The sequence below is a fragment of the Patiria miniata genome, unplaced genomic scaffold (assembly GCF_015706575.1).
Source record: "Patiria miniata isolate m_02_andy unplaced genomic scaffold, ASM1570657v1 HiC_scaffold_11, whole genome shotgun sequence".
Taxonomy (NCBI): Eukaryota; Metazoa; Echinodermata; class Asteroidea; order Valvatida; family Asterinidae; genus Patiria; species Patiria miniata.
This window is the reverse complement of record NW_024037049.1, coordinates 2,808,519-2,825,933: the sequence shown is the minus strand read 5'-3', so window position 1 is coordinate 2,825,933 and position 17,415 is coordinate 2,808,519. Positions and strand designations below refer to the sequence as shown.

Below are 17,415 nucleotides of genomic sequence, written 5' to 3'. Positions count from 1 at the left end.
TGCAATTTTGGCTCCAAGGTGTGTCGGGGGGGGGGGGGGGGTGCCAAGGGGAGGGGGGTTTAAGAAGCATGTGCCACATTTTGCTGCATGAAAAGGAAGGTCATTATATTAATGATATAAATAAACATAAAAGGAAGGTCATTTTTTTATATTAATTATATAAATAAAAATAGTACATATCTGTACTTATAAACGACTAAATACATTAAAGGAGGGTGAAAAGTATAGGGCTGTTCATATAAACCGAAGCTTGTAGAGAACCCATAAATGGACAATACAGAACTATAAACATTTCAAAGGGAAGCAAAACACAAGAGGAAAAATCCACAAGAGGGGACACCAAAACCCGAGACAAAATGAATAGTTGCGATGAAGATAAGTTAAATAAGAGAGATGATGCATTGTATGAAAACAACTATGTGGATATGGAGAGTGGCTAAGGAAGGAAAGCTATGTTACATATTGTGATAGGAGCACCTTTTTGTAAGAGGATTTAAAACAACCAACTGACATCATTGTTCTTATTACATTGTCAATAGTGTTCCACAAACGGGGACAGAGTAGAACTAGAATAGAGGGTGCGGGAAAATGGGATGATTTGTGGCGGGATCTAGTTGAATTATCGTGTGTTTTGGACTGATGAAGAGAAAGAAGAGAAACTGTTTGGGAGAAGGTTGAGAGTGAATTTATACATAAAGATCCCAGTGTGATATATATTAATTACAGCCTTAGTTTGCTGCACCTCACATTTAACTCACAAGACATTAAGATGCACAATCAGTTTCTAGTATTCCATTCTTTGTTCTGAAACCTATCTGTAAGGTTTATATTAGCTTACTGTTAATATAGCTACTCTCCGGTGTATTTGACCTGTCGGCCCCAACCCACAAACCAAATTTAAAGTTCCTACATGTAAGTAAAGTATTTCTCAGGTTATCGCATATGCGCACACACACCCACATGGAAGGACAAGGGGGAAATAGTATGCCACTTCGGCTTCACCGCGGGGCTTAAAAAAGCATCCCCCGTGGAGCCCAAATATATAGTAAGAACATCAGCATTGACTTCATGAAAGGTACACTCTGCGTTAGGCTTGCCAGGTTCCGGCCGTTCCCAGGTTCTAACCGGTTCCAATATGGGAACTGGAACCGCGAGTCCAATCTTTTCGAGAACCAGGTACCCGCTATGCTCGGTTCTGGCTCCAAAAGAATCGGTTCTAGATTAAATTACCTATTCTCTGTGCACAAAACCCAGAGCCAAGAATCGGACCCACAGGACTTCAATTGCGGGGAGGCCTGGGACACTCCTATGGCCGGCTAGTCAAAACAATATTTCACGGAGAGTCGGTGACAAACTGCTTATCAGAGCCCTTTGCAAGTTTGCGGTTGGCCACGAGGCATGTATGGAACATTCCCACACAAGAAACTTTGTCCAGCCAAGGGTGTCGCGTGTCTTACATGCGGAAAACTCAACCATTTCGCAAAACACTGCCTGAGGTCACGGTCGCTTGATTGTACACAAGACAAACCACGACAAGACGCCAGTCAAAGCAATCATTGACACCGATGCGTTTGTAAGTGTCATGTCTTCTGCAACCTACCACACTCTTCCATTTGTTCCAAAACTGCGCAGACATAAAAACATAAAAGTCTGCACGTATGACAGTACCACTCCCCTTGAAAAAGGGGACACTCTTATCAGCTTCACCTCCATGTCAGAACTTGGTATCATTCATGTCGCATACAACATCCAACCTGATAACTTGCCACAAGTACATCAGTTGCTCGAGCAATAATCTGATCATTTCATTGGCATCGGTAGGCTCAAAAACTTTCAGTGCAAACTCCATGAGGACAAGTCAGCCCAACCCATCGCTCTACCCCATCGCCGCATACTGTTCCAAGTGCGGGAAAAAGTCGAAGTAGAGTTACGCAAGCTACTTCACTTGGACATCATCGAACCAGTGCGTGACGAGCCCACCCCATGAGTCTCGCCCATCCATGTCATCGAGATACGCATGTGCGTCGACATGCATAATGTCAATAAAGCCATCGGTACCGGCAAACCGAGCATGAAATGCTGGCCATAACATGGGCAGTTCTTCACTTTCATCTCTACGTATACGGGGGTGAATTCACCATCATCACAGACCACAAACCGCTGGTCACGCTATTCAACAGTCCAAACAATCAAGCTCTAGCTCAAATTGAACGCCTGATACTGAAGCTCAGGGAGTATAACTACGTGTACACTGTTGAATACCAGCTGGGTAAGCTAAACCCGGCTGACTATATGTCACGTCATCCCCAGACCAAGAAGCGGAAGAACATCTCAACTTTATCGCTGAGAACGCAGTGCCCAAAACTGTTAAGCTGGGAGAAATCCAAACTGCGACCCAACAAGATGAAGTTCTCCAGAACTGCAACAATGCATAGGTCACTGGTAGTTGGGCCAGACTCCTCAACCAACCAGACAATCAGAATGCCAGTGACATGGTGCAAAGCTTACACAGGATACGTGCTGAGCTTACCACCACAGCAAATCGCAATCTCCTGCTCTGCGGACACCATAAACAAAATTTCCCAAAATCCAAAGGGATTTTCCATTCTAGTAAGAAAATACTCACCTCTGTTTACCTACATTTGCATATCAGCGCGCATGCGCACAAACATTCGCTGAAAAGAATAGCGCCCAAGCCACACCCTCATTGTCCACTGCATGCCCCACGCCCAAAAAGGACCCTGTAACGTAATAGCTCGTCCTAGTTTTTTTTTCTTTCTTTTTTTAAAGGGAGGGATGGTAAACAGAGGTGAGTATTTTCTTACTAGAATGGAAAATCCCTTTGGATTTTGGGAATTCCATTACAGAAAATACCTCACCTCTGTTTACCTACATTTGTAGAGTAGCACCGAAAGTCTCAAGGGAGGGGAAGGGACATGCAGTGGTTCTTGAAAGTCTAAACTAGGCCTACATGCAATTCTAAATGGCATGAAAAGGTTGCTTAGACATACCCGGGTGCTGCCTATCTATTCTAAAGGAGCTTTGCGGGCTGCTGATTGTGCAGTTTCCTGGAAGACTTTCTGCTAATGCAACCCTCTGCTTGCACAACAGCTATAAGCAGCAGTCCGCTTTTCTGATACCTGAAAAAGAGAGTACTGTTCCCTGTATCTGAAAAGGAAGCTCCAAGCAGTTGAGTTCAGGAAGTTGTCACGCTGGGTGTTTCCTGAGCTTGACATTTTGATCCTCGATTTCGGGAGGGCACTCTTTGGTGGCACCGACAATCGAGCGATCATGGTCACAGAGGCTTGAAGATGATGCTAGATGACTGTACGAGCATTTGCTTGATGATGAAGCCTCTTGAAGGCCATCAGTGCGAGCATTGTAGTTCTGCAGAGCTCGCATGGGGCACCACCATATCCTTTGCTACATATGGAGAGGATGTCAACTTGGCCAGAAATATCTGGTCTGAAAATAAGTTGATTTATTCCGTGTGTTGAAATTCATCTATGGAATAAAATTAATGCAGTCATGTGCCAATGGCTATGACCTGGTAACTTAGTGAAATTCCCTTCTTAAGGCAAGCTACTGCAGCAGCCAGTAAGAATATGGGTTTCGCAACCAGACAGAAAGGAGAGTTTCAATGTACCTGTTGGTTCCGCATGGGGCTAAGGCGAGTGACCCAAGGATGATACCGCGTATCATGTGAGAAATTGATGTATTGGATGAAGTTGTTGTGCCATCATGGAAACCCTGATGAAGGACACCAATAGCTGTAGCCCTGAATTGTTGAAATTTGAAGGCCTGAATTAAAAAGGTGAAGAAAGAAATCCCCAATCGAAGTTACAGATGCAGAACGGGGATTGACAGCTCTCTCATCGCACCATTTGGTGAAGTGGAGAAGTCTACTATCATAAGTCCTTCTGGTGGATCTCTGTCTGCTCTTGGTTGCCAAGGACGTAGCTTCCTCCGAAAGTCCAGCTGATCGGAAGGAGACTTTGAGAGCATCCAGGCACAAAGATGGAGAGTGGATGGATCCGGATGCAGAATGTGAGACCCAAGTTGTGACAGGAGGTCTGGCCAGTTGGGAAGTATGAGGGGCGAGTGAACCAGGAGATCCAGAAGGCGAGGAAACTATGGCTGTCTTGGCCAGAAGGGAGCTATGAGGACTACTCTGGATAGCTCCGACTCTGTCTTTGTCAGAACCCGTTGAATGAGAGAGATCGGGGGAAGGCATAAGCATGCATTCCTGTCCAGTCGAAGCTGAGGGCATCTACCTTCCACGCCTGAGGATGAGTGTGACGGGTTGCCAATCGCCCGACTTCTTCGGTGCAAGGAAAAGGTTGAGGTGACGCCAAGAGTGGACCCCGTTGGAAGCAGAATGATGGCATTCTTGTCTATCAGAGAGAAGATTTCCTTCTCCAAAGCCGCCCGGCGTGCAGGATCTGAGGAAACAGGAGTTGGTCGTCTTGGAGGTTGTAGAGAAGGGTTGATGGTGAATTCCAGACGGTACCCTGTCGAGATAGTTTGAAGAACCCAAGTGTCCGAGGTTATGTGAGACCATCTCTGACTGAACTCCCCAAGACGACCACCCACTGGACCCGAAGCTGGAGGGATGAAAACTGCGTTGTAGTCAAAGGCCCTTGTTACCTCGCGACCCCCGGGACTTGAAGGGCAGCGAATATCTGGGGGGCTGTCTCCTGGTGTAGCTGGGGGAAGACGAAGAAGACTGATGCCCCTGATTCTTGGACTGGTTGGAGCCCTTGTCGGTAGCAAACGGGGGTTGATACTTCTTGCTGGGCTGACTGGGAGCAAATGTAGAGGGGCGTTTGGCTGAACGCCGACGAAGATCGAACTTGTCTTCCACTTTGAGGCGTTGGGCTTCATGTAACATAGTCTCGTCGAACCTGTTGTCAAAGAGATCACGCCCAGCCAGGTGAAGGTCTAGCATGCGATCCTTCGCCCCAAGTGAAGGGAGAAACAACTTGACTACAACAAGGGAGCGTCGCAGCAACAAAGTTGAAGCAAAACCCAAACTAAATTCCTTGAGGCAAAAACTCAGACAATCATCCAAAAAATGGAACATTTCGGGTATCTTATAAGGCTCACACAAGGAAGGATCTCCATAACATCGAGCAAGGGTATCCGATTTAAACAGGATGGAGAAAGAGGCCACTTTGGCCCCTTGAAGCAGATGGCTATCCAAGTAGGCAATTCTTTCATCATCTTAGCATCAAAAATTTGCTTATGAGATTGCGGATTCTCACGTCTCAACAAGTCTTTGGCCTGAGAAGACAAGGAAGGGGTAGAAAATAATCTATCAGTGTCCGCTGTATTGGTGTTGAACATGCCTGCAAACCTGCTTGGTCCACAAGAGAGAGAGTGCTTGTTTTGCACCTGACTAAGGGACTCATTCATAGAGTCAGCACACATTCTATCAATAGGAAAAGTGGGCTGCGAAGGCTTAGATTTATGAGTACCAGAATCTCTGCGATATGAAGGTCGAGTAGATTCGACTGGGGAAGGGGTTGGAAACTGAAGGATCTTACCCACTTCCGTCATTGTAATATTAGCCCGTTGGACCTTGGAGAGACTATCTTCATCCACTGTCTGGCCCGAGGAAAAAGAAGACCTTGAAGGAGATCTAGAATGCGAGTGTCGTCTTCGATGACCAGAATCCGACCGTGAGTAATCACGATCATGACGAGAAGGATGTCGGCGCCGATGTCGATCGTCGATGTCGAGTCCGAACGAGACCGGGAACGGCGCCGTGAATCGCAGCATTCTCTCCCCGCCCGGCTGGTGTGTTCACCGAAGCGTTTCGGAGAACGGAGTCTTTGTCCTGTGAAAGGTACGCCATGATCTCGCGGAGAATGTGAAGAATTACCCTGATAAGGTGTGTAATGGTGTGAAAATCCCATCGGAAAAGTCTGGGGTCGTAGGTTGGAACACTGAGTGGATACGGAGTGCGAGTATTGTGGTCGAAGTGACGAGGATCGTTCGGGAAAAAGGACCACGTGTGAGGCTCTGAATGATGAAGAAAATCTCGCCGAGATTCGCTTGTAAAACTAGGTTGAGAATACGAACCCGTAGTATGGCTGACTGAAGATGATGCTGGTGGTGGTGGTGGTGCCCCAAGCCTCTGTGACCTGGCGGGGCTGGTCGGATTACCGAGGGACCATTGGGTTTCGAACGCCAAGCCCCGCCGTCCCGCCTGCACATGCGAGTCGACCTGTTGTTCCGAACCGTGCATGTGCTCCTGCAGACTGCCGTAAGAATGCGGGATTTGTCGGGGAGTGGCCGTAATTCTCATTGGCGAATTCTTTGACCCCGGAGAAATTCCAACTGCCGAACCCGGGAGATTGGACCCAGTCGTAGCAGAGGAATTATCACGCTTGGATTGAGTAGAGGGTGACTTTCCAGTAGAACGGCTTGAGACACGTTTTCTTCTTGGTTTTGGCGGAGTCCGCCATTTTGTAATCACAGCGAGAACAGCTAAAAATTGTACGTCTTTACACTACGCGTCGCTGAAAAAACTAGGACGAGCTATTACGTTACAGGGTCCTTTGTGGGCGTGGGGCATGCAGTGGACAATGAGGGTGTGGCTTGGGTGCTATTCTTTTCAGCGAATGTTTGTGCGCATGTGCGCTGATATGCAAATGTAGGTAAACAGAGGTGAGGTATTTTCTGTAATGGAATTCATCCATCAGGTAAAAATATGAAAACAAATTATTGTAAGTTGTTTTGCTGCAGCAGCAGTTCATACCCTGGATGTCAGTCGTAAGGCAATGAAGACGTTGTCCAGCGCAGCCTGGGCCCGGCTAGGGTGCTAAATAACAACGCATATTGAAGAGACAGGGTACCACGCGCATGCTAAAATATGGCCACTGAACATAAACACAAAAAGGTCTGGAACTATTGCCAAAAGAAAAGTCACAAAATTGAAGCACTGTAACTGTATATTTTTCGTTAAAATGGTATTTATTGTTAATGGGAATAACAGTGGGAGGAGCCAGTCTTCACTGTGTGATAATGACCCGGTTGTGAGATGGCCACTGTTAATGGACAGAGCCAAATGACCGGGTTGGAGGATAGCCACTGCTAATGGACAGAGCCGAATGACTGGGTTGTGAGATGGCCACTGTTCGAGACCAGCAATATGTAGCATTTACAGCTCGATCAATTACTTTGTGATTACTTCGTTCAGTACCGTTGATAAATAAAACATTTGCTAGCCCGTAGATATCGTGGTTGGTTTGGACTGCACGTTGGAAAGTACATGTAAAGCTGCAGCAGTACCAGTCACTGAACAATTTGGAACAAGTTTGGCATTTACCCGACATTTGATTCGGGCACATAAAGCAAAGTATAACCTTGTAACAATTTGCAATTTGCATTTTTGGGGATTGTGTAGTTTAGCCCACCCCTGTGGACGTAATCACTTGCATTTTTTCTAATCTTAAAGTAAATGAGGTGCTCCAAATTAGTGACATTTTCGACCCCACACCATGTTCTTTTAAATTTGGGACAGTACTTTGAAGAAAAAGTAAATTTTCCTACCTGGTTTGCCAGCATTGAATTCACACACTCTTAGCAGTTACCACTTACCACTCACTGTTGCCATGAGAGTGTATGATGAAACCCCATTTTCTGGCAGCTCATTTGAAGTACCCCATTATTGCTCAAAAATAAAATCCCAGTCAGAAAATTAAAAAAATCCATATCTGGCTACCACTTCGCAACTAGTGGGTCTACATGTACTAGTCCATATTCCATGTCGGAAATTAAAAAATTGATTCAACATTTTCTGGCTCCCATTTTTTAAAATCAAGTACACAAGTCTTGGTAGAAGTTAAGTCCTATATTTATTTTAATTAAACTTGCATCTTTAAGTATCCGTTAGAAGTCATAGCTGAAACCAAGGGGTGACTGTGGAGTTTAGGATCCGAGTTCCTATAACAGATGAAACATCTACCTTTAACTTTTTACTTTTGTCAAGATTGGGGGCAGACAACATATCAAAGCCCATATTTCTTAAGTGTAACTACATCTTGCTCAAGTAAGGTGTCATGTATCAATTTGTCAACACTGCCACTGGTCAAATTTTTGTCTGTAATATTCAAGAATTCCTAAAATCCAAAGGGATTTTTCATTCTAGTAAGAAAACACTCACCTCTGTTTACCTACATTTGCATATCAGCGCGCATGCGCACAAACATTCGCTGAAAAGAACAGCGCCCAAGCCTCACCCTCCGCACCCACTACATGTCCCTTAAATTGCCCTGTTACACAAAGACTCCTATTTTTTGTTTGTTTGTTTGTTATAAATTGGGAAGGATGGTAAACAGAGGTGAGTATTTTCTTAATAGAATGGAAAATCCCTTTGGATTTTAGGAATTCCATTACAGAAAATATCTCACCTCTGTTACTTACATTTACAGAGTAGCACCGACAGACTTTAGGGATGGAAGCTTAGGGACATGTAGCAGCAAGGACAAAGTCTAAACTAGGCCTACATGCAATTCTAAATGGCATGAAAAGGTTGCATAGACATACCCAGGTGCTACCTATCTATTCTAATGGAGCTTTGTGGGCTTGCGGGCTGCTGATTGTGCAGTTTCCTGGAAGAATTTCTGGTAATGCAACCCTCTGCTTGCACAACAGCTATAAGCAAGATGTGACAGTGTAAGGGTTCTTCCAGCAATCTGCTTTTCTGATACCTGAAAAAGAGAGTCCAATTCCCTGTATCTGAAAAGGAAGCTCCGAGCAGTTCAGTCCAGGAAATTGTCATGCTGGGTGTTTCCTGAGCTTGAGATTTTGATGACTGTACGAGCATTTGCTTGATGTAGCCTCTTGAAGGCTCAGTGTGAGCATTGTAGTTCTGCAGAGCTCGCATGGGGCACCACCATATCCTCTGCTACTAATGAAGAGGATGTCAACTTGGCCGGAAATATCTGGTCTGGAAATAAGTTGATTTATTCCATGTGTTGAACTTCACCTATGGAATAAAGTGAATGCGGTCATGTGCCAATGGCTATGACCTGGTAAATTAGTGAAATTCCCTTCTTAAGGCAAGCTACTGAAGCAGCCAGTAAGAATATGGGTTTCGCAAGCTGACAGAAAGGAGAGTCTCAATGTATCGGTACCTTTTGGTTCCAAATGGGGCTAAGGTGGGTGACCCAATGACGGTACTTGGATCCAAAGATGGTAGGCCTATCTACCGGTACTTCACAGTAGGAGGTCAACAGTAAAAACCTGTCATGCATCAGATGTGACAAGGTTGTTTTTGAGGAAACTGTAGATCTATCAATGGAACCCTGATAGAGGACTTCAATTATGGCTCATCGGTAACCCTGGACAGTAGATATCTGAAATTGGTGTGAAAGATTGTCAGCAAAATCCCAAACGAAGGTGCAGATGCAGATCGGGGATTGGCAGCTACTATCATACCCATGGGTAATCAAATTGCTTCGGACTGTAAAGACTGTAGCTTTAAGATAATGATAGCATCCAGGCGCAAAGATGGAGAGTGGCTGTGTCTGGGTGTAGAATGATTGTTGTAAGACCAAGGTGGTCCAGAAGTAAAGGGATTATGGCTGCCGTGGCCAAAAAGGAGCTACATGTATGAGTGCTACAGTTATTTTCATAACTCTGTCTATCAAATGCATGAATTCCTGTCGCGTTGAAGCTGAAGGATTCTTCTAGACCAGAGGACCATAGGATGAGTATAAATTTGGCGAAAGGCTGGAATTGGAAGCTGGTAGCCTGGAAGGAATGCAAATACATGTAGATAGGTGCTAGTACCGGTAGCATTCTGAGAATGTTGAGGACCTTTATCTGAATACTGATGGCAGAAGAAATCATTCTGTTGAAGTGAATTCAATACCTTCTTTCTGGCCAGGTGGAATGCTAGACGGAACAGCCAACTGGGTGGCTCTGAAGTGGACAGGCAGGAAGAAAGAGCGAGTTCCCCGGACGATGCATGTAGTACACTACATCTGAACTGTGGAATTGTCCGTCTGGACCAAGACAAGCTTGATTAGGACTTTGGATATGAGCAAATGCAAGGCCTTAAGCACTGTCAATAGCTCTGGTTGAAGGAATGCAACTGGCTCTCTTTTAGTTGGCCAAGTGCTTGGTACTAAATGACCATCCAGATGGAATCTCAAACCCTGTCCGAGGTACCCATTGCGATGGTAGAAGATGTAGTTACCCTGTACATTGTCCTGAAAAGGCCATCAGTGCAGTAGGTCATAGCTAAGATGGGTAAACTGGAATCCCTTTGGAGATGACTCTTAGCGTAGATGGGAAAGACACAGGAAAGGCTGAACAGAGCGCCTGTGCGTCATGCACCAGGGAACTAGGTCTATCATCAAGATGCCAGTAATGACTGAAACCAAGTTGGAAAATGTTTCAAGGTACCGGTAGGTCAGCTGTTGTGAAGGAGCTCGATACTGAAGATGAAAAACAACATCAAGTGCAAGTTAGGCAGACTGTTAAAGGCTATACTGGGATACATGTAAGGTCTGCTAAAGCCTATCATGTAAGTACAAGAGCAAATGGATCTGTTTTGCTGTAAGAAGGAATGCTGCCACAACAACAGTGATTCTTATAAAGACCCAAAGGAACTGTGAAAATCAAAAAGGTCTGTATCGTATGTAGGTAATAATAATGCGGAACTCCACTTCTGATGACCCACATACATGTATATGAGTACTGTACAAGTATTAGTATCCCAATGATTGATGGAAGCGGCAAACCAACCTGTCTTCAGAGACTGGAGGGAAGTAGACAGCATTTCCATCTGAAGTCCTTTGCTGCATGTCAAAGTTTGATAATGGGCCGCCATATGTCAGACTTCTACTGACGGAGAAAAAGGGTGAAGTAAACCGAAACCCCATCCAGTTGGAAGTATCCTGATCTAGTTCATTCCCTAAGGAAGGATATCCTTCTCTAAAGCAACAAACGAGTGTATTGTGACCTGTCGTGTTTTACAACAGACAGGTCTCGGTAATATTTCTAATATAATCATAAGCATAGTACATAGGCTGTACAATATGATGAGCCATTATTTTGATAACATAATTAGCGCCCTCTGTAGTTACAGAAACTTTTTATTGCAACGCCCTCGCTTGGTTCCTTAACTTTCCTGCAATCACATTCTAGCATAACTAGCTGCATTGGCCAGGAACATTCCAACATACCTTGCATTCCAGAATATTGTTAACACTTTCTGAGCTGCATTGCGTGCTGCATAACTTAGCTTTCGTGTAATGACAAGGCATTGCTTGAGACACTCATCCACTTGCTTGCGATCAGACCACACCTACAATTTAAAGTGCTCTGATTATAGCTCAACTACATCTAGTTGGGGACAATTTCCCCTTCGTTTGGTGGTGGCACGACCGTTGTTCAGCCTAGGCGTGAGTACACACCTAATTTTTATATCTTTCTTTTCAATTTTTATTGTAAATTTTGTAGAAGCCTTGTGTAAAGATACTATGGATAGATTTTCACATAATACAAAGGGTTTGATTCTCTTCAATTGTAATTATGCTTGAAAGAGAAGTGTTCTCGATATTAAAGGGAATACATGCTATAAAATATCACCTTTTCCCACCAGCTTTAGGCACAATTGGCCATAATTGTAAGGTGAATTAGCAAGAAATGTAAAGCAATAACTAAAGTAGAACGTGCTTCTTCAAGTTTCTCTTATTACGTGATGCTAAAGTAAACTAAAGCACTGTTTCAGAGACCATCGGCAGTATTATGCACCATGAGGCTCCGCCAAATATTAGTTTAAATGTCAGAATTATCTTATTAGTTTTGTAACTGATTGGATTTTGTTAAGCAAGGTAAAATTAAATGGATGACAACCAGTTTCCACGATGGCAAGTTTTACAAATATATGTACACATTCCAAATAGCTTCAGTTAAATAATTAAATTCCTGGATGTTGAAGTTTTTCCAATTTTATCAGCAAAAGCTAAGATTAAACATGCAACAGTCGTTTTATAAACAGTCGTTGTGTACAACCATGTGCTTTACCCGCAAACGTTTTCACCAGATTGATACGATAAATGAATCCCAAATTACCCTTTTTCGATTCAGCACATGGACTTGAGATTTGCACAATGGAAACAGGGATGATAATGAGAGAATATGGCATAGTAATTATGTAACATATCTAGCAAATTTATCCGTAATAGTTAGGGTTTGGGACACAATTTAATCTAACTACCTACACGTTTGGTGGCGGACCCGAAAAGGACCGTTTTGCACAGCGCATTATAAGATGGCAAATCACATGTGTTATAAATAGACATGATGAAATCACAGTTTTGCATAAACACTACGGTGTGTCTTAAAGGACACGGACTCTGACAGTAATAATTATTCACTGGCCTATTATTAATGGATGGATTTGGGATTTTATAATGCATTTATTGCATATCCTTGGAACTTTGATAAGAAAATATATTGAACCTCTTTCAGGATTGTATGGTACAATTGTTACATATAAATTAACGTATTTACATTGCGGAGCTAAGCTGTAAATGCTGAATTGAATTGCTATGTACATGTACTTTTAAATGATAACAAACTAATGAGATGTCCATTTTGTTTTCTTTAATTCCACAGACTTACAACTGTATACCCATTTGACTGTCGGGTTTTTTTTGTATATATATTCGAGAGAGCCACAAGTGTATATTTTGCATCTTCATCCGAATAAAGTATCATCAATTAATCAAATCTAGTCATCTCTCCGTGTCCACTCGCTTCACATCAATATTTATTAACTATAAGTAGCCTTCGGCCACATGAGGAGTTCCATGCCAATCCAATTCAATAACTCTTCCCTTGGCTACAGTATGTTGAGGCAGAAGCTCATGGTCAGGGAGAACTGTGGTAGACAAGAATTCCAGACAATGCTTTAAAGAAGTGTCTGATGAACCCCTTATGTATGAAGTTACATAAAGCCACGTCTGACCGGACTCTGTAGGACAAATACTTGTTCTAAAGACTCGAAGCAGTGAAGATATGTCAAAATTCTGCTGTATGCTGAGGATGAAGAAGACCGGTCTACAAAACTCCTGGCTGAAGAAATTAATCTCAGTAAGTTGAATCATGCTGGTTGGAGACAGACATACCGGGTAGAAGATGTACATGTATGCTAAGCACCGATGAGGATTAACCTATCTCAAAGTATGGAATCCTGCACCATAGTCTTGCCAATTAACCTGACATTATGCGACCGACTAATGAAAGAAACATTCATTCAAGAATGCCATAAAGCCGGAAATTAGCAACAAGTCCCAATGCAATTCCAACAATCTGGACAATAAACAGAATGATAAAATCTCCAACAAAACTGCATCAGTTAAGAGAGATATCAAGGCAACTTGCAAGGGCGCCAGACAAAATAATGATTCTGTGAAGGCCCTGAGGCATAGATGGAAGAGTAAGGCAGTAATCCTTGGTCTATTGTAATAATCAACCAACCATCCCAACAGGCTGATGAATATAAAAAGGCCAGCCGAGCAAGTTATTCAAGTACCCAGTAATAGATTATGAAGGAATCTGTAGAAGGAATACTCATTCACGACATTCCCCAACACAATCGTATCTATTGGGAAGAAGCAGGGAAAGAATGCAACATCCAGATGCCAGTAAACATTTGAGAACAAGTCTATGGAGAGTCAAGACTTTTTTTTTTTAACAATCTTATAAATGATAACACTAAAAGTGGCATCAGGTTGCAACATTCTATCCAAATGCAGCTTGAGCATAGATACACGTGAGTCTGTGTTATGAACATGCTCAATAGTAGAGGATCAAGAGGGTTGAACCCAGATAGGATGGAAAACCTGAAAGGCTTACCCTTAGCCGGTCGAGTGATGCTAATGGAAAGGCTGTCACCATATATTCACTAAATGAATGGAATTAGAAGAGAAAACCAAGATGGCAACAGGCCTCGAAATAGTACTAGCCCGGCGTACAAATTCTAACGAAAAATGCTCCGGGCTACCTAAACTTGGTTCCTTGGTTGCCCGGTGGGCTAGTGAAAAATTCAGTATTAAACCTACCTGTAAAAATTTTGATCAAACTATATAATGCTTTTGGTGATAATAAATACACGATCGCAAAAACTGAGTCGTTGTGGATGTTTTAATGTGTGTTTTCGAAACGTGATACTCGCGTGATAGGGCGATATAAGCGACCGGACCGCGAATGCCACAAACAGAGTAGACTGGTGGGTTCATAGCACACGGTACGGCGCGGTACCGCACGTGCACATTATTCTCGTTCACATTGTTTATCAAGTTTTCTAACCTTGACTGGCCACAGCTAGCTGTACTGGGAGTTGCAGGAGTGTTCACCGCGCACATTCGGAGGTCCAAAAGCAAGCAAAATGTGGCGATTTTTGCCAAACGTAATGTCAAATTCTTCACTGGTAAGCTGATAACAAATTTTGGGGTTTTCTTATTTGTTATATACGGGCTAGTAAAACTCTAAACGGGCTAGTAAAATATCCAGTTAAATAGCCCAGTGGGCTAGCCAGGAAAAAAAGTTAGCGCAAGGCCTGTGGCAATCTCGAACATGGGAGACGACTCCAATGAGTAATAAAGTAATCAAAACACATGGGTCGATCACCCAGTGCTGTGGACAGTCGGGCAGCTGGTTAAGTCACCGGAGTAATGTGGAGAAATACCACGACGATGCGTTCACTGGATGTAAAATCCACGGTTAGAATGGAATCTTTGTCTCGGAGTTAAACAGGAACCCCAAAATCCTTCAAAGAATGTGGAGAAATCCCACAACGAGTACCCATCGGTAACGCAAGGTCGCTTATCTGGTTAAGAAAGTGCATCCTCTGTTGGGTAAAACCACGACGAGCACATACGAGTGACGACTTCGATCCTTGAGATTATTTTTCCATTTTCTTGGGAATTCTTGGGAATTTCCATTTTGATGTGTGGCCACGCTGCACCATGTGTCACAGTCCTTCATTTAAAGAAAATCTAGGAGAGCTATAAATCGCTCTCCTCAAATCTTTGAGGAGAGTAAATCGCTCTCCTTAAAATCCATGGATAAACATCGGTGAAACGACGGATTAACATTGTTTTTGTTTTGTTTTGAATATCAGGATTTATTCAAGGGGCTGCATTATTATTAGTTTTTGCATAATAATATGCTCAAGTGGTGTTACTTCTTTCGTTTTTGTAACTGTAAAAAGTAAGACAAGGTAAAATTTATTTTAAAAAAAATAACTAAATGGAGATCAATAAAAGGTTTGACTACTGCTTACGCTTTCATATTTTAATACAGTTGTCAGTTGGTTCATCACTTAATTGTACTTGGAAAATGGAGTTAATAAACGGCACATAAAGCAACTGAGTACTTGTATTCAGATTCGTTAAAATTACATGAAAATTTTCAGTCTGAACTATTTCCATTGCACTACGAAAGCTACATAAAAAGGGCCTCAAAATGACAAAAATAAGCCTTAAGTATTATCGAAATGTTTGCCGTCGATTATCTTAAAAATAATGGAAAATGCAGGTCAAGTATGCACAATGCTAGTCACGACGAGAAACTGGCTATCAATGTCTGAACTTTGCTTGGTTCGAGAGCGTGCCGCATGATGCACTGTGTGTGGGTGGGCCGGGAATGAGCCTCGTTTTACGGTATGAGTTTTCGGTGAAACACGCTGCATCGTTTCACTTCATAAACCAGTAGTACTTCCTTGAAATAAATTCATGAACATGGGATATACATACACAGACAAGAGAGATCAAGTTCTGTGAATTAGCTTGCAAAGATCATCTTTCTTATCGATGTTTTCTTCGCATTTTTACGATGTTTATTCCGGATCCGTCCGCCCTGCATGCAAAACACATGTACTACGTGCATGCACCGGCACACCGCGCGCGACTATTGCATTGGCTGGTTACCGCATTTCCATCATGCCTTCTTTGGCCCACAGTGTGCGGCGCAGCGGGAACCAGTCACTGCTGGCCCACGTGTTTTCATACATCAATGCAGCTCTATGCGATATGTAGATAGTGCACATACAGTATACAGCTGCTGTGCACGCACGATCTTTGACAGTATGTACGAGCTCAGTGTTCGTTCATTTATAGCAAAATTCCGCAGAATAAACGTAAGTTTGGGCATTAATACAAATGAACAATAAGTGTAGCTAAAAACTTAAAATCCTTGGCGTTTTTATTTTGGATTTTTGAGGAGCGCTATTTTTTGCGCTCCTTTGAGACAATCGAGGAGCGCAGTAGGAGCGCCTGCGCGATCGCGCTCCTTAAAAATAAAGGACTGGTGTCAATATCGCGTGGCAGTACAGTCCTTTCCAAACTTCAGTTCAGATCATTTAATTCCACAGTGTTCCCAATAAAAGTACATCAAACTTTATAACTTGTATTTCTAAAGTCAGAAAATAATAAAATATATAAAATACACGCAAAAGTCCACTTGGTGCTGAAGGTGATGGAGAAAATCTCGGGTTCGCTCGGAAAGCTTGATCATGGTGTGTAATTGCGTATGATGAAGATCGCAGTGGTCGGGTGGTGCCCCGCCTCTGCGACCGGGCGGGCTGGTCGAATTATAATTACCGAGGGACCTATGGGTATCGAACGCCAAGTCTCCCCTACCCGCAAGTACATGAGTGTCGATCTCTTCTGCTGCTTGCATGTGCTCTTGTAGACTGTCGAATGTGCGGGATTTTCCGGGAATCTTGCAGTGACTCTCGCTGGAGAGAAGTGCCTGTTCCCGGGGTATTTCCTACCGTCGAAACCAGGGATTAGACCTGGCGGTAGTGGCGGAAATATCATGCTTGGAGTGTTGATTGGAGGGTGATTTCCCGGAAGATTACAACTTGAGCAAATAGATTTCTTAATTTTACTATTTTTGGCGGAGTCCGCCATGTTTTGTTTTTTTACAAGCACAGCGAATACGGTTAAATTGTACGTGTTGACGCTACACGTCGCTGAAAAAACTAGGCGGAGTCTTTGTGTAACAGGGCTATTTAAGGGACATGTAGTGGGCGCGGAGGGTGAGGCTTGGGCGCTATTCTTTTTAGCAAATGTTTGTGCGCATGCACACTGATATGCAAATGTAGGTAAACAGAGGTGAGATGTTTTCTGTAATAGAATAAAAAAGGTTACAACTTACAACTATAATTATGTGTCTTGTTTTTTATTTAGATTATTGTTATTTATTATCAGCGGTCTCAAGTCTCGGTCTCAGTCTCAGACCATATCAGTCTCGGTCTCGGTCCGCCTTGAAGGGGCTTGTCTCGGTCACGGAACTTCAGGTCTCAGTCTTGGTCTTGGACTATCTGGCCTCGACTACAACACTGGTATACAGCACCATGTAAACGTTGACCTTGGTCCGACCTTG

The 17,415-nt window shown here is 43.3% G+C and overlaps 1 protein-coding gene across 2 annotated transcripts in view; it reads right to left on the bottom strand.

Moving 5' to 3' along the window:
• Positions 1 to 17,415, bottom strand: part of LOC119741788 (protein SSUH2 homolog) — a 59,368-nt gene that overhangs the window by 2,798 nt on the left and 39,155 nt on the right. The gene's annotated exons all lie outside the window — the stretch shown is intronic.